General features: G+C 42.2%; 1 protein-coding gene across 4 annotated transcripts in view; it reads right to left on the minus strand.

Annotated features, from left to right (window-relative positions):
• usp2a (ubiquitin specific peptidase 2a) overlaps positions 1–18,234 on the minus strand; it is a 58,185-nt gene extending 39,951 nt beyond the window's left edge. For 2 of the 4 annotated variants that reach the window (XM_034239985.1, XM_034239982.1), the window contains exons 1-2: positions 18,011–18,234; positions 15,446–15,567 (exon numbers count right to left, since the gene is read on the minus strand). The gene's annotated coding sequence lies outside the window, so the exon portion shown is untranslated. Of the gene's footprint in view, positions 1–27; positions 160–15,445; positions 15,568–16,306; positions 16,326–18,010 lie in introns of those variants that run through there. The other 2 variants (XM_034239983.1, XM_034239984.1) reach the window with 2 other exon arrangements.
• Positions 18,235–25,186: the final 6,952 nt, after the last annotated feature.

Here is a 25,186-nt window from a genome sequence, read left to right on the forward strand (position 1 = left end):
GTAATCTGGTAGTGCTGCAATATTTACCTCTCTCTCGGCAGCTGAAGCAACTCGTTTGGTGGCTCGAACTTCACGTTTGTTGATACTGTCATTGTCTTGCGCGGCCGACGTGCTGACGGTCGGTGTTCCCGACTGCATACGTTGAGAAATTGAATATTGTGGGAACAGATCCTGGCTTCAAATCCGATGTTTTGTATTGAACCAGGCATCCAGACTCATCAAACCTCATTTTGTGGACATAATCGTCATTTTTAAAGTGTTCGCTGCACACATGTGCGTACTGATTCAGCGGCGGATCGGACCGTTTCATGGAAATAACCCATGCTTTGAGCAGCTTCTCATCCGTTAGTGGCAGCCTATGGAAATGTACTTCTTCCTTCTTCGTATAAAATCCATTTGTGCAGCCTGGGGCAATACAATAAACTCCTGACGACGACAGTTTTATTTTAATGTAAACTACTGGTGCATTGCACGCCATGTTGTTTATTATTGAGCTTTGGCCCAGGAAGCCGTACCCAGTCAGTGACGTCACTGGGAAAGTCCCGGAGCAATGGAAGCGCCCATGGTCATTAGGCACGTATTTCAAAAAATAAATTTGCGTATCTGGATCGTTTACATTGGAAATAGACTAGATTAAATACATTTCCTAATGGGAATATTGTCGCATGGAAAGCAGTTTGAAAAGTGTTTCCATTTCCCTTTAAGTTCTGGTTCTGTCTGTCTTTGTCGGTTCGTCTTGTGTTTTGACTTGGTCTTCGGTGAGTGTTCTGTTCTGTCTTTGTTTCTAGTATAGCCTTGAAATAAAGGAGATATATTTGACACTTTAATCTGCATTTGGGTCCTGCTTCCTGCACACACCGTAACCTTACGAACCGACCTGAAATATGGGCCCAGCAGATCCTTTTGAGCAGGAATTGTTGGATTTAACTTTTTCTTTGGCTACCTGCTCTGATCGATGGATGGGAGCGTCCGGGGTTCAGCAGCGAGAGGCTGCTCTGGCAGATGCGCGCCAGATAACTATGGAACCATACACCCCAGCGCGTGCACTACGCTCTGCATCAGCCAAACGACTCGTTGCGCCCTCGCTGCGAGGGGGACCCAAGTTCCCATCGGCGAAAACACGTGGGTTTGCTGTCCTGGCTCCAAGATGGTGGAATGAGCTCCCCATTGACATCAGGACGGCAGATAGCTTGCACATCTTCCGGCGCAAACTGAAAACTCATCTCTTTCGACTCCACTTCGAGCGTTAGAACGATTAACGAAGCACTTTTATACTAATAAAGGACTGGATTACCTAAAGCCAGTTGAGTAGCACTTGAAATGTTTGGCTCTATGAAACCTGATATACTTATATGATTCTGTTTTCTTCAAGGTTGTGTCTTCCTGGTCGAATGTACTTATTGTAAGTCGCTTTGGATAAAAGCGTCAGCTAAATGCAATGTAATGTAATGTAATGAGAAACCAGGCTTGGTGATATTCTTACCAGGCGGGATTTTGGATTTCCTCATGGTGTGTTATCCCCTGCCTGACAGCCCCAGGCCTCCCAACTCCCGTTATGACACCACACGCATCGGTGTGGTCCGTTTGGAGTCAACCCTGGCTTCTGCCCCATTGCATGCTCCTGTCCAGGAGCCGTTCTCTGGAACTCGTCTGGCCTTTGGAGGTCCACGGAGCCTCCAAACGGCTCCTAAAGGAAGGAGTCGCAAGGCCAGGTTAGCAGCCCGAGCCCAAAGATCCATGGTTCCGGCCCCTGTTCTGGCCCCAGCAGCCATGGTTCCAGCACCAGTTCTGGCCCCAGCAGCCATGGTTCCGGCCCCAGTTCTGGCCCCAGCAGCCATAGTTCCAGAACCAGTTCCGGCCCCAGCAGCCATGGTCCCAGACCCAGTTCTGGCCCCAGCGGCCATGTTTCCGGCCCTGGTTCCGGCCCCAGCAGCCATGGTTCCGGCCCCAGCAGCCATGGTTCTGGCCCCAGCAGCCATGGTCCCAGACCCAGTTCTGGCCCCAGCAGCCATGGTTCCGGCCCCAGTTCTGGCCCCAGCAGCCATGGTTCCGGCCCCAGTTCTGGCCCCAGCAGCTATGGTTCCGGCCCCAGTTCCGGCTCCAGCAGCTATGGTTCCGGCCCCAGTTCCGGCCTCAGCAGCCATGGTTCCGGCTTCAATTCCGGCTCCAAAACCGGCCCACACAGCCATGATCCAGGCTCCAGAACTGGATCTTACAGCCATGTTTCCGGCTCCAGAACTGGATCTTACAGCCATGTTTCCGGCTCCAGAACCGGCCCATGCAGCCATGATTCCGGCTCAAGTACCGGGCCCAGCAGCCATGGTTCCGGCCCCAGTTCCAGCCATGGTTCCGGCTCAAGTACCGGCCCCAGCAGTCATGGTCCTGACTCCGGCTCCTCGTTACCTGTTGACTCATCGGCCGACGCCAGATCCCCGAGTCCTGTCGGCATACCGGCCGACTCCAGCACCTCGTCTCCTGCTGGCTCTCCAGCCGACGCCAGCGCCCCGAGTCCTGTCGGCGTACCGACCGACACAAGTTCCCTCTCAAGTCCCCTCTCAAGTTCCTACCCGAGTCCCCTCTCAAGTTCCTACCCGAGTTCCCTCTCAAGTCACCTCTCAAGTTCCTTCTCAAGTCCCCTCTCGAGTCTCCTCTCGAGTTGCCTCTCAAGTCCCCTCTCAAGTTCCTACCCGAGTCCCCTCTTAAGTTTCCTCTCAAATCCCCTCTCAAGTCCCCTCTCAAGTTCCTACCCGAGTCCCCTCTCAAGTTTCCTCTCAAATCCCCTCTCGAGTCTCCTCTCGAGTTCCCTCTCAAGTTTCCTCTCGGGTCCTCTCTCGAGTTCCCTCTCAAGTCCCCTCTCGAGTTCCCTCTCAAGTCTCCTCTCGAGTTCGTTCTCGAGTCTCCTCTCGAGTTCCCTCTCAAGCCCTCTCTCGAATCCCCTCTCGAGTTCCCTATCGAGTCCCCTCTCAAGTCACCTCTCAAGTCCCCTCTCGAGTCTCCTCTCGAGTTCCCTATCGGGTCCCCTCTCAAGTCACCTCTCGAGTCTCTGTTCAAGTTCCCTCCCGAGATTCCTTTCAAGTCACCTCTCAAGTCAACTCTCAAGTTTCCTCTCGAGTTCCCTCTCAAGCCCTCTCTCTCGAGTTCCCACTCAAGTCCCTACTCATGTGCCGTTGGAGGTCCCGCAGACTACTCTTCTGCCGGGGGTCCTGCCAACCCCATGTCCTGAGCCGTTGGAGGTCCCGCAGACTGCTCTTCTGCCGGGGGTCCTGCCAACCCCATGTCCTGTGCCGTTGGAGGTCCAGCAGACTGCTCTTCTGCCGGGGGTCCTGCCAACCCTATGTCCTGTACCGTTGGAGGTTCCGCTGGGGGTCCTGCTGGGGGTCCTGCCGGGGGTCCTGCCAACCCTTTGTCCTGTCCCGTTGGGGGTCCCTCCGACTACTCTCCTGCCGGGGGTCCTGCCAACCCTATGTCCTGTCCCGTTGGGGTTCCCGCCGACTACTCTCCTGCCGGGGGTCCTGCCAACCCTTTGTCCTGTCCCGTTGGGGGTCCCGCCGACTACTCTCCTGCCGGGGGTCCTGCCAACCCTATGTCCTGTGCCGTTGGAGGCCCCGCCGACTACTCTTCTGCCGGGGGTCCTGCCAACTCTATGTCCCGTGCCTTTGGAGGTTCCGCTGGGGATCCTGCCAGCTCTATGTCCAGTCCAGTTGGAGGCCCCGCCATCACCTGTCCTACCGGGGGTACTGCCAACCCCTTGTCCAGTTCCGTTGGAGGCCCCGCCATCATCTGTCTCGCCGGGGGTGCTGCCAACTCCTGGTCCTCTTCCGTGGGGGATCCTGCCGAAGCCTGTATTACCGGCTCCGGTTCCTGTTCGGCCGACACCGGGTCCTGCCCGGCCTCCGGAGCTGTTTGGCCTTCGCCCCACCCTGAACTCTGCCTTGTCCCCGGGCCGTCCACCCGAATCCCCCTTTTCAAACTCTGCCTTGCCCCCGGGCCGTCCGCCCGAGTCCCCTTTTTTTAACTCTGCCTTGCCCCCGGGCCGTCCGCCCGAGACCCCTTCCTTGAACTCTGCCTTGCCCCTGGGCTGTCCGCCCAAGACCCCATCCTTGATCTCTGCCTTGCCCACGGGCCGTCCGCCCGAGACCCCTTCCGGGTCCTCCGCTGTCAGCCCAAGCCCGTCCTCCAGACCCCCTCCACCCACCCTGTTGGCCTTAGTTTTGTGTCCCTCCTCCGGTCCCCCTCCACCCACCCTGCTGGATTTTATTTTTTTTGGGACGTCTGGGATCCGTCCCTTGAGGGGGGGTACTGTCAAGATCTGTCTTTATTGTATTTTGTCTTGTCTTTTTCTGTCTTTTGTTTCATGTTTTATTTTGAAAGGTCTTCACCTCCTGTCTTGCCTTTTTCTGTCTGTGTTGTGTTTTGTCTTATCTGATCTGTTTTTGGTTTTCTGTCTGCATTGTGTCTTGTCTAGATCTGTCTTTGGTTTTCTGTCTGCGTTGTGTTTTGTCTTTAGATCTGTCTGTGGTTCCCTGTCGTTAGTTTGCCTGGTGTGTCTTATTACCCGATTGTGTGCACCTGGTGTCCCTGTGTTTTCTCCTCCCTCCTCACCTGTGTCTTGTTTGTATAATTAGTCTTGTGTGTATTTACGTTCTGGTATTTCAGTCTGTCTTTGTCGGTTCGTCTTGTGTTTTGACTTGGTCTTCGGTGAGTGTTCTGTTCTGTCTTTGTTTCTAGTATAGCCTTGAAATAAAGGAGATATTTTTGACACTTTAATCTGCATTTGGGTCCTGCTTCCTGCACACACCGTAACACAGGCAGTATGAGAAAAATAAAGAGCTTTTTTAACATGAAAGCATGGAGACATGTCACAGTAGAGGCACTACATATTAACATGATAGGATATAGGATATGCATAATGGGGCCCCTTGCTGCCTATATATACAGGCATTGACAGCGCATGGCTGGTTATACATGCATCCTTTACCATAATCCCACATCACGCAACTCAAAGAACATGACATACAATCCAGTAGAGACAGATCTGTAGTGACATAATTAGTACTAGCTAGCATGTTTGCTGATAAACTAATAATGCTTGAGTTAATGCTCAACCAAGGCACGGCAAAAACATTTTTTTAACCTATTGGGACCTCCAACCCTATTCTAAAATCAAGGAGATAAATATAAAAATGTAAAATAATCTCTCCTGACTATTATGACATCTCAAATAGCAAATCCCCCCTCTCTGTCTCTCGGTGTAGTGTGTGTCTCCCCCGGCTATAATGGGACAGTCCGGCAGTCGGAGGTGAGCAGGCAGAGAGCACAGTGTGTTCCTGTCGCAGCTGAGGCTCTTGTTCACATGCTCAGCAGCCAGAGTCTGAATAAATAAAAGTATCTGGTGTTGCTGATCCGTGTTGAGTTCAGTGAGGGAGGCTCCTATTTCTTTAACCTGTCTCTCTCCTCTCTTCTATCTATAACTCCCTCTCCCTTCCTCCTAGGCACCCTGCCTTCTCTTCCGAATGCACCTACTTCCCTCAATGTAATTTCCCCTCCTTCTGGGTCTCGATCGCTTTCTCCCTCTGCATCTCTCTCTCTGTGACCACGGCTTAATCAATAATTCAGCATATGGATCTGGAGAAGGCAGACAGGTAGCGTGTTGGAGACAGGCCAACACAGACCGCTGGCCAAACACACACAGGCCAGGCAGGCGGCTGTTCACTTATTGCTAGCCAGGCTAATAGCACAGAGGCCCTGCTCTAAGTCAGCTAGTTAAAGAAAGGCTTGGTAGATGCACTTGGTTGGTTTTGTAATGTTGCAGCAGCAGAGGGTATTTTGTATGGTATGTTCAGAGGGTATTTTTGGCTGTGCAATGCCAAAGGAAACAGTCAACACTCTGGCATTAGCCATTATCAATTTTTTTATTTGTTGGTGATGAAAAATCGGACAAAAAGATGTAAGAGCCATGCATATCAGAGGTAGTGATTTACGTTGTCCAATTGTTTATATTTTAGTATTTGTTTATAATATTGCTATTTTGTGATCAATTATGGGTTGGATTGGTTGATGGGCTGAACTGAATCACCTGTTCACCTGACCAATTAGCTTTCAGTGTGTATGCATTATCCACACACTTATAAAGCACTACTTATAATACCTGCTTTTCACAGTGTATCATCTGAATTATAAGTACTCTTAAGTATTCACAATGCTTTATATCAATCATTATGACAAATAATAAAGCATTGTATAATGACTTAGAAGGTTAAAGGTTAGAATTGCTGCTAAGTCACTTAGGTTTTCTGCAAGGATCATAGTGTATAAAGTTAGCAATGCATTATAAAAACGGTCATAATGCATTATAATGTGATTTGGAGTTACTCAACTGGTATTTGGATGCTTTTAATGAGTAATAATATATACATTCACATACACTATGACCAGGTTATATAATAAGGTAGTTTAATATTTCAGCTTAATAATAACTATAAAGAACTTTATCATGTTTTATAATTATATTTAAAGTGGATAACTTTATTTACAGCGCCTTTAGATTAAATATTATATATTATAGTGGTTATTTTGAATTATAATGTGTTACCACAAAATTATCTCAAATGGAGGTCTGTGTTTTCATTGGGGATCAGCGATATTTTGGAACTGGCGAACCCTGGAAAGCGTCTCTGAACCCGAGGCACCACCACCTTGGCCTTGGTTCAACCTCCGACCTTAGGCCAGCTGCTTCCCGCTACACCTCTCTGTAGCCCCACAGCTGAGGCGCAGCCAGCGACCCGGGGCAGCGCAGAGAAACAAGCTCAAACTAGCCTGGTGGGCGAGCTGAGTGAAGTGCAAACAGCAAATCACGCCCGTGGGAGTAACACCACCACAGTAGTAACCAGTAGTTACCATAGCTACTGTGGCAACATGCTGCATTTGTTTTCTTGCTACCGACGCACAAAGGACTTCGAAGTAGCAGCCGGCCAATATACACTACTATCAGAGCTACAGACTGGTGGCTGCACATTATGCTCTGTAGTCCTTTTCTTTCTTTAGAAAACCCTCCAAGTCATGAGAAAAATGTACCTATGTGCTGCTAGAGAGTTATAGAACAGGATAAGATAGAAACACAAATGAGAAGTCAAGGGAAATAGAATGTGAAAGTGTGAAAATACGACATTCTACTTATCTACTACTTTTAAATATAAAACGGAGTTGAAAATGGTATCAGGCAAGTGAAAATGTCTACTTGGAACCCAAGTGTTGATAAACCAAAAGAAGAAATTGGGAATATTAATTTCGAACAGCAGTGTCAACGATTTTCCGCATTAATTCAATCATTCAGCTTTATTGCTATGTGCCAATACCTTGAATTAACTTTAAATATTGCCCTAATTTGATTACTCTGTACAGTATGTGTGTGCATGTACATTATGTAAATATAGTTAGTGTAGCTAGAAATATATATACATTTTTAAGTTTTAAATAAAATAGCAAACACATTTAGGAGTATACAACAATAAGCTTTACTATACGTTAAATTAAAGTTGACCATTTATTTATTGAATTACCAAAACACATGGTTAATTGTAATTTCGGTCGATATACAAATGACAACTATCAGGGTAGGATTTTGGACATATTGCCCATTCTCATACGTGAAATTATAACATTTTACTACTATGAAAGCGCTGGTTGGTCTGCCAAGCTTCTACTAATTCTGAATAAAGAAAGCTGTCACCAGAAGTCGCTGCTGAGCGCGGTGGGAGAGAGGAGTTCAGCAGCTGACTGCTGGCAATCTTTGGCAAAGGGCTGGAGAGATGAGCTTTCACTTACTGGGCAGGTTTCAGAGAGCCAAGCTAAACACTTTTTAGGAACCAAGCTTTCACTACCTGGAACTGAATTCAAGAGACATCTAAATACAAAGACAACAAATCTAAAAACAACAACAACAGAACACTAGCAACTACTAGTTAACAAAAAAAGGGGATGAAAATCAACAGTGATCAGGTGAGCTTTGACACTGGGAATATGCAGAGTAAATTGTTACTTTAAAGCTGATTACTAAATATTTGTATTAAAATAATTGAATAAAGTGGTGAAGGAATAAGTCCTTAAACCCGGGAAAACAATTGCTTACCCTCGTCTTGAAGGCAAAGGTATTTTTTACGTGGTTGTGTTTTGAAGCCTGAAATAACGTCTGTGGTTAACACAATCCTGATATATTTTTTCCCTTTTTAGCTCAGTCATTTGGTTGTACGTTTCTCAAAGCTCTCATCAACCTATTGAACTTGAACTTACATTCACCAGGTAACCAGCATGTGGCAAAAACCATATGACTTGATTTTAATGATCTAAAACTACAGATAAGTAATTTAGAGAGAGACATATTAAGTTTAGAGATGTAGCATATCATAAAATACGTTGAGCATAATATGAAACCTGAATAGTTCATCTCAACTATCTTCAATGAAAAAATACTTGATGAGATAAAACTGATGAGGGCCACAGAAAAACTGCTTTTCTCTTGTTGGTTTTGATTGGTTCTACTATCTCGCTGAATTGCGCTTCTGTTGAAAATCCATCATTCTAATGAGTCAGTGCATATTATCCTCCCAGGTCTCCTCCAAGCCTATTAAAGAGCAGAGCCTATCTCAGAGCAGTAGGGGAGTGTGTGTGATGACGCAGCACGCCGTCTCTGCCGTACCCCGAGGTGACACTTCATGAATGTAACATCAGCATGGATCCTCTGGTGATTTGGACTGATAGTATGTGTGACTGTGTGGGTGTGTGGAGTGATGTACTATAGTAAACACAATTAAAGTAAGTTAGGTTATAGTAAGTTCAATCAATTCGATTTTGTATCCCTTTTTTTACGTCACAAATGTACACAGTACATCACACTATTATATAGTGTCCAGGGATCAGTGTACAACGACTCCTTGGCAATACAGAGGAGGCTAACCAGCACCTCTCTATGTACCAAGCTGAACTCGTAAATGATGTGGCCATTTAGAGTAGAATACACAATAAAGAAGGGTATGCTTTAAGCTGCACTTCTTGATACGTACATGATACAGTATGTGGTAAAAGTGCTCTCTTGTGTTACTATGCAGACAGTGGTGCAGCCCGACTCGGCGTTAGCATTACAATCGCAGCCGCGCACCGCTCAAAATTGATGCGGAGAAATGTGTTCACGGTTCAAAGTATTTTAACTTTGTTTACCAATGACCTTTCAACAGGCAGCCAATCAGATGACATCTGTAAGTAACGCCACAAGCTAGCAGGGGATGTATCCACAGAAACTAAACTAACTCAGGGTTGCCAACTTTGGGTACCTGGCTGGAGTGAGATTTTGATATCAAGGGTTTAATTACACATATGCGCACTAAATGACTGCTATCGTGTCAGCAGCGGGACCTTAGCATATACAGGGTTGCCAACTTTGGGTACCTGGCTGGAGTGAGATTTTGATATCATGGGTTTAATTACACATATGCACACTAAATTACTGCTATCGTGTCAGTAGCGGGACCTTAGCATATATATAGGATATATACAGTATACAATATATACAAATACACAATATTGGACACAGACTATAAAGGGCACAAAGTTTCATTCACTAATGAAAGTCAAACACACGTTTGTTGCCACTGTTTTATTGTGTGCCTGTCGCGATAAGCAATTAATTGACTTATCGTACGATAAATAAAAATGAACTCGATAAATTTCCATTTACATGAGGATGTGACTAGCAGTTTGAAAGGATGTACTTGAATTATTATTATATATTATCATTATGTCAGTGGTCTAAAATGGTCATACAACGGTGCCGACAATATTATCGTTTATCGCAATAATTTCCGGGAAAATGTATCCAACAAAATTAATTATCGTCAGAGGCCTATACATGAAACACACACTAACAAATCTACAGACTTACTCAAAACTGCCAAATATATTAATTAACACACTCACTCTCATATACTCTTTGACTCTATTTTGGCCTAGTAATAAGCAGCAGACTTTTATTTTTGTTATCATTTCTACTGGATCTTAGATCTGCGCTTGCGCAATACGGGTCAGGGATTGACCAACCGGCTCCCACTGCTCTGTTGTCTTTTAACGTTGTTAAGAGTGGTGGGGGCGGGAAGGGAGCGGATCGACAGCTTGAGCAGCTGTCAACTCAACATTGTAAATAACCAACCAAAAACGATCGCCGGTTCATCTTGTTTTTGGCGTGAGAATAGTTTGGGCAGCGTGAGAGCGTGAGATTGAGAGTGAAAGCGTGTGTCACACGCCAGATGCGTGAGAGTTGGCAACCCTGGCATATATATAGGATATATATACAATATATACAAATAAACAATATTGGACACAGACTATAAAGGGCACAAAGTTTCATTCACTAATGAAAGTCAAACACATGTTTGTTTCCACTGTTTTATTGTGTGCCTGTCGCGATAAGCAATTCATTGACTTATCGTACGATAAATAAAAATGAACTCGATACATTTACATTTACATTTACTGTGACTAGCAGTTTGAAAGGATGCACTTGAATATATATTATCATTATGTCAGTGGTCTAAAATGGTCATACAACGGTGCCGACAATATTATCGTTTATCGCAATAATTTCCGGAAATATGTATCCAACAAAATTAATTATCGTGAGAGGCCTATACATGAAACACACACACACAAACAAATCTACAGACTTACTCCAAACTGCCAAATATATTAATTAACACACTCTCACTCTCATATACTATTTGACTCTATTTTGGCCAAGTAGAACAATAAGCAGCAGACTTTTATATAATTTCTACTGGATCTTAGATCTGCGCATGCGCAATACGGGTCAGGGATTGACCAACCGGCTCCCACTGCTCTGCTGTCTTTTAACGTTGTTAAGAGTGGTGGGGGCGGGGAGGGAGCGGATCGACAGCTTGAGCAGCTGTCAACTCAACATTGTAAATAACCAACCAAAAACGATCGCCGGTTCATCTTGTTTTTGGCGTGAGAATAGTTTGGGCAGCGTGAGAGCGTGAGATTGAGAATGAAAGCGTGTGTCACACGCCAGATGCGTGAGAGTTGGCCACCCTGAACTAACTAGCAGTTTTTTTTAACACAAGACTCAACCTAACGGTGAGCAAATTGTGTATTGTGTAAATGAAGCCCAGATTGACAAGTCACTACCATTGCGACTTATCAATATAAATAGAGACATCTCAATCATAGACAAATAAAATACGGAAGTAATCCTGTGATGTCCCTAATAGGTTTGTGAAGTGCCATTAAGTCGATGGATCCAGCTAATAATAAGTCACTTTAGGCTCTACTATTAACAAAACGGGTAAGTTATGTAAAAAGTTGGCTTCACTTCTGCTCTATAAAAGGTCCTTACACACCAAGCCGATTTTCGGCGTCGATAGATGTCGGGCCGTTGATGAGCGCCGTGTCGCCCTACTCAGATTGGGGTGTACTGCACCGTAGTGTCTTTTCAGCCGTGCCGACACCTTCCGCCGCTGATTCGACATGTTGAATCGGGAGGCCGTTGGCCAAAGAAATCACTCTGATTGGCTGTTCAGCTTATCGAATCAGTGCATGAGAAGCGAAACGGAAGTGAGGGACCCAAACAAACTATTAAGAAGGCAAATCTGAGATTTCATTTAACTCCAGCTCTCGACACAGGTTCGGGAAACACTCGCTGTAGAGTGAAAATGGAACACACACGCTATTTGTTGTTTGTTTATATCACGCAGCCTGTTCTTCTTCTCTCGGTGTATCACGCAGTCTGTCTTCCGGTAGTTGCAGTTCGTATGTGCTACTTAGCCGTCGGCTGAAGTCTTTGCGGTGTGTTCCAGTGCGAAACATGGCCAAGACGCAGGAGACGTGAGGCGACGTTCCGTCGGGACGTGTTCTTTGGGGTCAGTTTGGTGTGTAAGAGGCTAGACAGCTAGCAGATAGTAACACACCTTGACTAGCTGCTTTCACTGCAAGGCTCTGTGCCAAACCTAGTGGTGAACAAAGAGAATATTGCATATCATTTGAATGCAGCTTTACCTTAAAAAACAGCAGTAACAGCTTAAGCTAACACAGAAAACAACGCAACACAACATAGCCGTAGTGTTCCCATAATGGACAATGTTAGACATCAACATGGTGGCTATTAGGGGGTCTCTGGGCAGTGCTGGGTTTGGCCGGGTCTTACTGGAGGCTATATATACCCTGAAATGTGAGCGGATAAGAGACTGCTGATGTCTGTGAGGGCCACACTGACGCCTCTGCCCTTGCTTTATGCCCACTACCACCTCAGTGCCAAGTGTTTCATATTAAAACAAGACTAACAAGGCCATAGTTGCACATTATCCAGCGTTCCCTAGCTACTGGTGCGACACTTTGATACCCCTACAGCCAAGTTTAGTGAGTTGCAGTGCGTTGTTGTATACCGTAATATCATGAATTCACAGCTACATACAAAGACAAATCTAACTGGCACACACACATTTTAGAATTTCATATAAAACCACTAAATTAAAGTGGAAATAAAATATCTGCCTAATAAACGTTCTGTAAAGATTATATGCTATTGCCCTTCAGCACTGCCCTTCAAAGCTCCATGTCCGACTATATAGCTCTGTTACCTTTAATTTCCTATCCTTGGTCAGACTTTACAAAAAACAAATAAACTCCAAAACACAACATTTTCGTTTCCACTTAAATGTTTTGCCACAAGGAAGTTCTTACCTCTCACTACATGTCTTTGTTACACAACCACTTTTCTACAATATAAAAACCAGGATTGGCGCAGCCAATTACCACCATCTGTTGGTGACTCACATGAGAGCATATAAAAGCAAAAGTGACCTCAGAGATGACTCAATCCACACACTGATTCACACTTTTGGTCTGTACAGCTCACTGGCACACTTCTTTATTCATTCAACTAATCATTTGGTCAATTAAATGCTTTCAATATTTAAAACACCAATCAATCAGAGCAATTCCACTGAGAGATAGGCATTAGAAATACACAAGTGGCTTAAAGCAATTAGTGGTTTCAACACAAGCACATTGTTCCGGTACTTGACTATGATTGGTCGAGCCGGCCAATGTAAAATGATTAGAGCTGTGACCACATTACAACAGTTTCAACGCACCAATTAGTCACTTGATGGGAGAAGAGGTCAGAAAAGATGGACAGGATAGAGGAGGAAGACACTTACTTAAATAAAGTATAGCAGGATGTTAAGTAACACAGAGACAACATACCATACTAAATACTCTGGCACAGTAGAGGAGATGTGCACCCCGCCATAAAACCCAAAGAAAAAGAAAAGGAAGATTGCCAAGAAAGGACATATGCTTAAATGAATGCACAATAAACAAAAAAGGAACAAAGGGATGATATGTTGTGTGCATAAAATGCCCCCTTAGCTCTTGTAAAATCACGTAATCACGGTTTATGGCTTAAATTCATTTTTACTTACTCAACACACCTCAAATCTATTCAAAAGTGCAATATAGCGGACCTGGTTGTAAATGATTGTCAAGTGTCAATGCCACTCATTTTGTTTTTTATGAAAAAATATATTGTTTATGGAATATTTCAAAGAACCCCCCCCCCGGCTGGGTTTTGGTTGAAAATGTTGATGGTTAGATAGAAAAAATAGATCACCCTTTCTACTCTATCAAATATTTCTTACTTAGTCTTTGAGTAAAAGTGCAAACGTTTCCGCTGATAAATGTACATATAGGTCCCATGTAAAGAAATTCCATTTGTAATAATAAAGCAGGTCAAATTGCTATTCTAATACTTTGAAAACAATACAATGCTCAAACCATTACACAAAATCACATTTTCCCTATTCAGAAACTGCCTACGAGCCGGCAGGACTTCAGTAAAGTTGTGATATTACAACTATATCATTTTCATAGATTTAAACATTGTAAATGCATTGTACATTTGCAGTGAATGGCATAAGAGGAGAGGAGGTAAACATGGATTGAAACTGTTAACTAACAACACCACAGAAAATCGAATTCTCAGTTGGACAACTCTAGACATCTAAAACAGAACAATGAGCCACAACTCTAATAGAGTTTTTAGAAAAGCGCTATATAAGTCTCATGTATTATTATTATTATCATTATTAATGTTGCTTTTTAATGTATCATAACATACTGTATGTGTTTTATGCAAATAATTCTTCTGAAAAGTAAGTACGTCAGGTGTTATTTTAATGTATTACAAAGTAAATGTTTTCCTCTGGATTGTACTGGAGTAGAAGTAAGTGAGGTAAATGTAGCTTTAGTGTTGCAGTTGAGCAAATACAGTCTGCTTGTTTCCACCACTGGCAATAAGCTAATTCCGGCTGAGGTATTGATTTATTATTTGTATTCCAATAGTGCTGTTACTTTTAAGCAGTTATCCTTTGCCAATTGTATGGTGTTTTAACCTGCTTTACAAAAAAACGAAATATAGACGCCTTTTCTTCATTGGTTCCCCGTCACTTGATTGATTTTTAAAATGTGACTTCTGACAAATTGGACACAACATGTCAGGCATTTCTGTATTTGAAGGGATTGTTGTGCTCTCTGACTTTGAGGAGGAGCTTCAGATCACCTAAGTAGCCATTTCTAACAGTTCAGAGGTCGAGGCCGAAAACAGGGGATACTTGCTTTTGTTGCTTCTTAAGCTCCTAAACAGCCAACAATTTTATATTTGTATTTTGTGCATCTACTGTGACACGTTTCCATGCTTTAATGTTCAAAAAGGTTTTCTTTTTGTTCATACTGCTTGTGCTGCAGCACCTCTTTTCACCCAGACTGCTCTGATTGGTTAGCCGGTTAGCTCTGTTGAGATTTGTCAACCGCTAAGAGATGTCCCACCCCTCAGCCTATCACGTAAAATGTGTTTGAGCACTAGGCAATTGAAGCACAAGTGTTACATAGGGATGTCATTATGTCACAGAAGTAAGCAAATGTTTACAATGGAAGCGTTTCAGGCGGGGGGGAGAAACTCCCTCTGGAGGGAACACAGGGATTTTAGCCTTTGCAGACCATTGACATGAACATAAACCTACATAACACACTAGAGGAAAGGGAAAAGCCCAAAAAGAATCGTTGGGTCCCTTTAAAAAACACACCATGAAACCCATTTGTTTTCTCTGGCCTTCTCTTGCTTGTGCAGACCAAACTGTTGGACAATGCTTTCCAGCATCACGAAAACCTTTGCTGTAACGTCAATGCCTCATTAGAGTCACAGTCTAAATGTCTACATGCTGTAAACGGAGAAGGAACTGACACATAGCATCAACCTTTTGTTAGTAATTTCTCTGAGTCATTTATAAGCTAATAAAACACAACACACAACTAATGTGGCTAATGTTTTCTTACTTTCTGTGTGTGTAAAAGTGTTAAATGTGTGTCAAGTTAAATGACCTACCGTTTATGTTTCAGTGTGTCAGTCCCCGCGGGTTGTGATAGCTCTTGGGCAGCTCATCCTACTGTTGCTACCCCGCAGTGTACACACACGCACACACACTGGCTTTCTGACGCTGATCACTCCTGTGGAAACACACAGACATGTTACATGACATGCCACTCAACCCAGAGGACACAAAAGTAAACAAACAACATTGAAATACGATTCATTTGTTTCTGTTTTACAAACGCATACAGTATCATTAGATCGTTAGCTGTCAAACATATCAAACTATCTGACACAAAACCCAAGCCCGATGATAGCAAATGCTGAACCTTAGAAATGTTATATTCCCAACAGGCCAATAAAGTAGCAAAGCTAGCAGAAACCTACGTCTCCATGATCTGTTTTGGGCTGTCTCTATCAGAAAACAGTTTGACTTTACAGAAAACACGTTCAGCTCGAAGTGACTCTACAGGTCAACACATTCTCCGGATTTCATATCACCATGAAAGATTGAGGATGTATCCTTTGGCACGTATTATCAAATCCGGAAAAGTTGCTCAATTATAAAGCATGGGGAAAGAGAAAGTTGATAGTTTGACAGCTTATTTAGGTGACAAGTGCATATTTCACAACCAGCTACATGTTTACTATTCAATGCAAACACCTATCATCTGTAGGCATGCTACACCCAAGGAGTTGATCACGGGTTCTTAACTCATGCTAGAAAAATCCAGAACTTTCCGAAACATTACCCCTGTCCTCTATTATTTTCTCCTCAGGAAGACATGGCCTACAGCTGAGCAAACAGCACACACAGCATGCATTCAACTGACAATCAGGTAGTTAAGCAGTGAAGTTGGTTAGTTAGAGCCTCACCCTTGTAGTTCTGAGTGGCCAGGCCGATACACAAAAAGTAAAGAGGTGCTACTTGGGAGGCTGTGGCCCCGGAGTGTGAGAGGATAGTATGAGCACAGCGATCCAGAATGCCACAGATCAAGTTACAGAGCCGGTAAATATAGCAGGCGCCTATGACCTCTACAGGTCACTTAACACTCAGTGGCATTCCAAATGGCTATATCACTAGGCATCAAGTCCAGTGCACTACTGTAGCCAGCAGATTGGCTTCTTTAACGGGAGCTAACATCTTAAATGAATGGCATGATTCAGTAGATGTAGTCACTTTGCATTCCTCAAGTAATAGTGCTACTTCATAACAATACTGTACCAAACTGCCACACTAGGGCATGTGTTGGCAGCAGAGGTGGAAGAAGTACTCAGATCTTGTACTTGAGTAAAAGTAGAAGTACCAGAGTATAGGAAAACTCTGTTACAAGTAAAAGTCCTGCATTCAAAATGTTACTCAAGTAAAATATCAAAAATAATTAGAATTATTATAATAATTAGACTTTAGGTGCAACTAAAGTCTTATTTAAGTGTTAATTATATTTCACATCATGAAACCAAATCTGTAAAGTAACTAAAGGTATTAAATACATGTAGTCTAGTAAAAGTACACGATTTACCTCTAAATTGTAGTGGAGTAGAAGTACCAAGTATCACAACATTGAAATACTCAGGTAGCCTATACTTGAGTAAATGTAATTCGTTACTTGACGACACTGGTTGGCAGTGACAGTAGTTGAAAAACTGGTGTATGAAAAAAAAAAATACATTACCAGTACCGAATCAAGAATTTTCTAGCAAAGCAAAGCAGTTGAGGTATGTGTGTATTAGACAATGGAAAAACACAGAGTGGTGAACGGTCTCTGTGCGGGGTATAGCATTACATGACGCTGGGAGGAGATGGGACGACACTGGCACAGAAGCCATACTCGCTGCACTGCAGTGTGTCCGTTTTACATGGGGCTGAACAGACTCGTTTGAGGCAGATATCTATGTATTTGAAGTATTCCGCATAAAGTATGGAGAAAACGTTATTCAGTATTAGATAACCACTTAGACACAAGAGCGTTGCTCGGTAATGGCAGGTTTGACAGAGGAGGCTACAGAAGGGGGCGGAGAAGAGATTGTATTAGTGAAAACCATGGCGAGATCCTTTAGACTGAGGTAGCAACGTGCAAAGTTAAGACAACGGTCAATACCTAAATAACATGGTAACTTCGTCCATTTAGGCTACCCTGGGTGGACGTCCCACATCGGCTAACTAGCTTATCTCGCTAGCCTCCTCAAATATCCACTGAGTAGAGACTAGAGAGCCGCGGTGTGACGCGCCAGTGTTCACAGAGCACCGCGCCAAGTGTGTGAGAACTGTGGCACTGCACATTTAATGGTGAATAACGGTAGCTTGGCCCTTTAAACTTAAAGAGTTTATGTTATATGGCCTCCCATTATACACAACTTTATGAAGTACGCTTACGTTACGTGTCTTGAAACTGAAATGTTCCTGAAATAAAGAACTGTTTCGCAGTCATGGTATGCCAAAACATCTGAGTGACTTATTGCGACTTCTATAATGTTTAAAGGTGAAGTAATACGGGAGTTTGCTTATGTCCATAGGAGAGCACAGCAGCACTCAGTGTTATGGTGGTGTGTCCGAGGCACCAAACTGCATTCACTCACCTCACAGTTGGAGACCATCCCGATCCAAACAGGCAGCGAAACGCCCCCAAAAGTATCGTTTTGGCTGGTTAGTGTTGCTTTTTAGACCATTACTTAAGTTGCTGTGACGATAGTGTGGAATGTAGAACTACATCGCCATGGGTTTTGAATTAAAACCACCGCTGGTATTCAGCCATATCTTCTATCCCCTTGCAGTTGTAGAGTTTTTCTGCAACCAAGTAACGGTTCTGTTAGCTTTAACGGTGACGTCAGTCCAGTAACAGAGCTAATTTTCTGATTGGTTAATACTTCCTGTGAGCGTCACAAGCCAGCGCAGTGACCTGCCTCCTACACCGTCACCATAGTGACGAACGTAAACATCAGAAATTGCTTTCATTGAAAATAAAATGTTGCTTTCATGGTTATGGGAAATATGAGATCTTCATACCAATAATAATTCATACACACCTAAGATGTGTGGTTGTGGTTCAAAGAACCACAATATATACTGTTCAGGTATTTCCAGTGGTAAATACAACCACAAATAATGCTTACTCCGCTAAATTACGCTAAAAACATGTGGCCATATTTGGTAGGAACTGAAGTAAATCAATGTTGTTAGATGAAGTGCAATCACCTAGTTATTTTAACCATAAGAATTTTCAGATTTTGAATGCAACTGGAGCTGTAACCAAATACTTGAATATTGATGATCTGTAGAATGCTTTATGACCATTGGGAAAGTATTGCTATTAATTTGTACAAGTAGTAAGAAGGCTAAATACAAATAAATCTTAATCTTAATAATCATAATATATATAAATATTTAATATGTATTTTAAATATGCTTGAATGCTAAAAAGATCTTACACACAAACCCATTTTTGAAAGACGTCAATACAAATAAATAAATTAAACATTTAATATCATTTTGTTAATTCACTTAGTTGTATTATGCATCAATGCACTGCAGTTTTGTAACTGTGTTGTTTTAATTACATACATTAAACGAGATCCCCTAAACCATGTCTCATTGCTTTTTTTAAGTATTCCAATTTCCAGTACTCAAGTAGTCATTCATGCTGGAGTGTGCTAGTGTCTGCATCAAATTGAATGAGTCATGAAATCCTACTGCAGTATAACCATCTGTAAAACGCATCCGGAAACCTGACATAGATCCAAGGCTGCTGCTGTAAAATAAACAAAGTATCACACACTGAGGAGGGAGACTGTCTTTTATTACCATTCAACTTTCTTTACATAAAGCTAATATTTAAAGATGACTCATTCTGTTATATAATCCTTGATATAGGTTCCTACCGAAAAAAGAATGCTTTAATTGCCACAGATTGTGAACAGTTGTGTGTTACAGAGTGAGTGATTAGCTTAATACTGGTATATAAGGCTGAGCGGGGATAAAACCTGGTCACAATTTAGCCCAACCAAAATCTATAACACTGTAAATAAAGACAAATAAAGGCTTCTGAGATTCACATGAGCTCTGGTGCAGTTCTTTACGAGGCAGACGATGACTCAAACAGTGCATTTACTGATACATCCCTAATATCAAGGGCTTATTTATTTCCGCAGTTCTCCATTTAGACAGGATGTGCTGTGCTGAAGCTTCCAGATGTTTAGCATTATGTGTGATCATTTATCTTAACAAATAGAGCTCATCAATGCATGCTTCATTTTGGTTGGATTTCTTCTTAAAAAATGAACAACCTTGAGCAGAGGAGAGGGTGTTGGAATACAAGCCAAATCACCCCCTCAATTGCTCCTCAGGAAGTATTTCAATTGATGAATTCATATAATTTTTTAAGATTGCCTTTTCACCCAATTGATGACTCCTTTGATGAAACAGTTTAAACGCTTTTGGAAATATTCCTATTTAATGTTTGGCAGGGGGTAGGATGAGAAGATTGATACCACACTCTTACGCATGTACACTTAATGCGTATGTACATAAAGCAGCCAGGTGAGCTGTTCCCGCCAATTTCCAGTCTTTATGCTAGGCTAAGCTAACCGTCCACTAGCTGTAGCTTCATGTTTAGCGTGCGAGAGTAGCACCAATCTTCTTACACAGCAAGTAAGCGTGCTAGCCTTTAACCCAAAGTGTGAAATGATATTGTTAATTTAAAGGTCATATCAATCTCTGTAATGTGTTTTAAAGCCATGAAAGCAAGTCATATTTCTAGTGATTGCAAACAGAGATAAACAAAAATTGAGTCATTTTTAAATTAAAACTACAACCATAACATGCAAAGTGTTTGTACTGCTTTCAGCTATTGAGGTTACTGATGGTGGAATTATAATCTCGGTTTGAATGTCTTCTTATAACATTTTTAAGTGACAAATAAAAGACAGTCAAAGAAAGCCTTACAGTATGATTCTGTGGGACTGATAACAGAAGTACATTAAAAAACATGCATACCAAAATAATTCCCCCACTCTGCAAATTATTACATAATACATGTTCTCATTTCAACACATTTCACACAGATAAGCACATACACTATTACTTAATTCAGATTTGGTGTTGGTGCCAGCACCGCACTGTTGCCTCTCTCTGTGCTGGATACTATGGCTGTGATTCAAGCTATGCTATTTATTCAGCACTAGAACGGGAAAACAGGTCTCAGTGCTGTTATTCTTTTCATATAACCTGCTGTAAGTCATTGCTACACCACTACACCGTATCCTTAAGTCTATAATCACACCTTCTAATATTCAAGTATAGCAGAATTCTTCATAAATTAAACAAATTACAACAGTCAGAATAGTTATACATATTGGGTATATTGATAACATGTTGAGGGTAAAACCAAGGTAAATACACCATGTAACACTTACCTAAACATAAACAGTGGATGAACTGACAGTACAAAAACAATATTTAAATAAGTGGCTTGACATTAAACTAAGTAGTCATAACACTGTGCACTGACAGGAATTCCTTTCTCTGTTAAGCTGCTTGCTATAGGAAAAATCAATAGCACCAAACATCACACGTCAATGCTCCTCTTACACTAGGTGCATGTTGTTTGATCAAATCAATACATACATGTACTGTATACATTCCACATTATGATAATAATACCCAATGAGCTTTGGTGAAAGAGATTCTGTGTAGGATGGAGTGAAATGTGAAGCAGATGACACAATGATATTGAGGCACAAATATACGTCTTTCACTGAAGTGTGCAGTTTAAAGGTGCATATGCATGCACATCAGTGAGGACAATTAATACATTCTATTCTAGGACATTTGAAATACACTGAAAAGAAAGTGCATTGATTAAGCATTTTTAAGATGCATAACACTAGATCTTGTGAAAGTATCTAAATGTAAAGTAAAAGGAAATCATATGATTTACATAAGAAAATTGAGCTTTAAATAAGGATTGATTTCATCTTAAAAGCCTAAATAAGAACATAAAAATAGATAAAAGCAAAATATATTACATTCATAAAGCTAGCTATGTAAATCAGAGATGTTGCCATAACCATGAACATACAGTACAAAGTAATGTCAAAGTCTCATCCTCATCTTACTCCCTAGAATGTGCTCAAATAACGTCTCATGATCTGGATAAGGACTTATAGCTAATGGAGGGACAGATGGATGAATAAATACAATCATATCTGTACTTGCATGATGTTATGGATAGAGAAGTTATGCCTTTATACTTCTCCAGTGCAGAATGTGCTTGGAAGATTGTCTTTTGGGTACCCTAATAGAGTGGTGCAGGTGTTTTGGGAGAGAAACCTGAAGTAAGGTCTGTGGTGTACCCAAACTGAAGACATTTTCACATTTTGTTCTACCACATAAAATACATCAGTAATACCTCACTTGTGAATGTCCAAAACTCTTATGTACTATAGACCAGCAGTTGCGGTGGTGGTGCGTATCCATGCGACTGTGATGTAGTTCGTTTATAGCCTAACTTCTGGTGATTGCTTAACATTTTTAAAAGTGGTGTGATTATGTGGAGTTAATATGTTTTGCTAAACAAAATGTGTATCTTAAATGTTTTTGGCCAAAGATCTTTTTTTCTACTGTTTTCAGAAGTCCAATTGAAAAATCCCATTGCTTTTTGTTGATAGAACCCTTGCGACACAAACTTCTGGGTAGGGTCTACAAAAATACGTCATCACTGCACCACTCTATTTGTTTTTTTCTGCGTCAATTCATTCCTTAAAATAAACAAAACTCATCTAGTGAGTTTACTGTAGTGGCAGAGCAACAATGAAACCTATAGGGGCATCACATGACATTACACAAAAGATAACCTGTGTGGGCATGTGTGAGTGTACACCTCTGTTGATACAGATTTGGATTTGCGATAAACACAGATCTTGGTCAGTGATAAAGCAAATATCCATTCATCCATTTACTGCCATTAATCCCTTACGGCTAAGAAAGCTAATCCAGAGGTCCCTCTTCCCATCAAAGTCTTCTTGACCCTCCCTATGAATCTTTGGGCAATCCAGAGAATGTCTCTATCCCAGGAGGCATACTTATCAGAAAACCGAACCACCTCAACTGGGTCCTTTCAACGCAAAGCTTCAACGGCTCTAATCTGAGCTTCCGTTAAATGTATGAGCTTTTGAATCTCTCAACCTGATTCAGATGTTATCGGCCAGTTAGATGAGTGTTGTCAGTAGTATCAGCTACATTGTTCGGTACCACTTTACAATAAGACTAGCCATATAACGGCGCGTCCACACAGCGGCGTGCGTTGACGCTTGGCGGTGGGCGTATCTGAAGCTTGGAGATTTTTTGCGAGCAACGCGACCAACAACCAATCACATGAATCTCCCGCCCCCGACATACAAAGCAATCGCAATGTTAAAACGAAGTAAACTGGATATAAAATCCCCAAACAGGCGAAAACCTACCAGTTTCATCCACTGTCTCTGCCTCCTCCCTCCATGCCTCGCTCCTCCGGTTTGTATCCCGGTAGATGAACAGAGACTGATCATACAGCACCGGGTGATTCACTACCGCTATAATGAATTTTCCCTCCATTTTTTTTAATATGAGGAAATGACCTGCGTAGTCTCTCCCAGCATACACACGGTTTGATTGGCTAGCGCTTGTACTGGCAGATTTGCATAAACAGGATTTCATTGGCTGACGCCTCCGTCGAGGCGTCAAAAGTTGAACATTGCTCAACTTTTGAAGCCAGCAACGCTCCACGTCGCTTCCCAAAATGCAGTTCGGCTAAAAGTGACGTCACCCCATTCAAAGTGAATGGGCAGAAGCGTTGGAAGCTTCAACGCACGCCGCTGTGTGGACGTGCCGTCAAGGATTCATAAAGGGTTTATAATTAGGTTATTAATTAGGTTGTAAACTATAATTAGTTTAAGTTATATTAAGCCTCAAAGTTATGCATACATTAGGGCGTGGTCACATTGAGTGACAGGTCGGTCCAGTGACTGCTGCTGTTAGCTTCCTGCTCTGCTAGCAGCTCCGTGAAGCTACAGGGGCTCTGCCTGCTCAGCTCATCCGGGAACATAACTTGAACTCGGCCGTGTTTGTTGTGCTGGTGCCTTGTGGACTATTCTTCATGTTTATATTGTACTATTGTGATTCGCTCCACATTTAAAACAGACGGTGCATGAATGCAGTTTTACGGTAAGTGAAATTCAAGTATTTTATTTATCTGTTGCTTATGTTTTTAGTCAGCTAACGTTAATGAATGTTAAGGCTTGGGTTAGATCTGTTACATCTGTGCTAACGATGCTAATCGTAGCCTCCAAGTTAAAACGTAATAGAGAAGTGTTAAGCATTAAGTGGGATAATACTGTAGAACAAACGGCTTCTGTTTGAGGTTGGTAAAATAAGGTCATCCTTGTAACTTAGAGAGATATTTTATTAGGTAGGTAACTTTATGCATTGATAAGGTTAATTTAAATTTGCTTTGATCGATTATGTAGACAAGCTAACGTCAAAGTAGTGTTGAAGAGCGGCCTATGTGTGTGAAATTAACCTCACAATAAGATGTGTGTATATTACAATTATTAATGTCATATTTCAAGATGATTACTACAATATAGTTGGTTGAGCTGGAGTTCATTATTACAATAGGCTCACTTTTGGCAGTTATAAATGTTAGTAACTCATTCATAAATGGTCATAAGAGATGCCAAGAAACATCAAGATGGAAGGGGGGGGGGGGGAATCAACTCTGTGAACAACAGATACCAAGGATGCTGGCTGATGAAGAAGATTAAGTAAGCTAAGTAGCCAATATAAGGCTTAGCAGTGCAGAGAAATGTGGGCTCACTATTTGGCAAGCAACCGGTCACGGTTGCCCTGTTTATCTCATGTCTTATAAAAGTGTGGAACGGTATATTCTATTTTTCTTTGGTAAAGGTCGGTCCAATGTACCCTATGCTAAAGGGATTAAGAGCAGAAGCAACAAAGGACCTTCCCTTAGCATTTAGATAACTCAACCAGCTCTTATCAAGGCTTCGAGGTAAATACTTCCAGGTCATTAAAATTAGTTAGCAACCTTCCTAAGGAAAAATAACTTGATGACAGGAAGGTACTCTTGCTCTTAAAGCAGTAACTCACACCCTACACAGTGGGAGAAATATAGATTTGTCTGACTATGGCCTTTGGCTCTCAACCCAAATACAAACTGCCCGAGGCTGTGCTGAAGGCTGCAGTCTGATCATGCCAACAAAACATCATACACAACACAACTACATCTTCTGCAAATAACAGAGAAGGAATTCTGAGGTCCTCAAATCCATAAAACTCACAAAACAATAGTGACAAGGGAGAACCGTGACTAAACAAACCACTGAAAACATGCGTGACTTCCTGCCATTAGTTGGGACACAGCTCTACTTATAATGCTCGAAGGCAACAACCCTGGTAAACCATATCCCAAAAGCACTCCCCAGGGTACATGATCTTAAGCTAGTCCAGAAAAATACTGCTTACTGTCTTTACACAATATATTCAATTTCACTCCTGAAGTCATTAAGTGGTGTTATTTTCCTTTTTGTACTACCAATATTCTCCTTGGCCTGCCTTACAAATTTTTATTTTAAAGTTTCCCTCCAGATTGACCTATTGTTGCTTTATTATCCACTTTTAACCGGAAGGTTTTTTTTCTGCTCTTCTTAAATCTCACTTTAGCACATGGTTTGTATGTACAGGCATAACGATAAGTTTGCAAG

Source organism: Gymnodraco acuticeps, unplaced genomic scaffold, assembly GCF_902827175.1.
Source record: "Gymnodraco acuticeps unplaced genomic scaffold, fGymAcu1.1, whole genome shotgun sequence".
Taxonomy (NCBI): domain Eukaryota; kingdom Metazoa; phylum Chordata; class Actinopteri; order Perciformes; family Bathydraconidae; genus Gymnodraco; species Gymnodraco acuticeps.